The following is a 696-nucleotide window of genomic DNA, read 5'->3' on the forward strand; positions in this document are numbered from 1 at the left end:
CCCGCGGGACATGGGTTTAAAAAGATTGCTCACAGGAACTAAAGTCCTTTTAGTAAAGGCATGGAAAATTAACAGATTGTAACTTTCTTATTTATAAGTAAAAAGAATGCTATAACGTAAATCAGAATATGTTATCGGCAAATTATATTTAGAATACTTGTTCTTAAATCTAATGAATCTTATTATATATGGAATTAAAATTCAACAGCTATGCTGGGAGGCACTGTGTGGAGACACAACAAATCGCTGGGCTGACAAGAGTCTGACAGCTATCATGACAAGAAATGGCTATGGTGCTACAAACAATGATGTAAGAAAATTACTATTTAATGTTCATACATGCCCATAATAAGTAGCCATTGAAAATCCTTAATTTTCTTAAATGTTGTGTAAACAGTTACTTGTATACTAAGTCCATTTTCCATTGTGATATGTCCTATTATCATTGTTTGTTATTCACTTTTCATTTAAATTAATACTATTACTTTATCAGTCCAGCAACACGCCTTATTATGCTATGTAACAGTGGTCATGGCCTTACCAGCACTTGTTATTGGAAGACATGGGATAACCTGGAGAGGCAACCCTAGTGTACGAGAATTCCATCTGCCAATCCCTTTTGAACTTTTGAACCTTGAAGCCAATTGTTTAGCTGCCTCCCTGCTGCTAGGGAGACTAGTTTAGCCTTGGTATGCA

The sequence above is a fragment of the Penaeus monodon genome, chromosome 33 (assembly GCF_015228065.2).
Source record: "Penaeus monodon isolate SGIC_2016 chromosome 33, NSTDA_Pmon_1, whole genome shotgun sequence".
NCBI lineage: Eukaryota > Metazoa > Arthropoda > Malacostraca > Decapoda > Penaeidae > Penaeus > Penaeus monodon.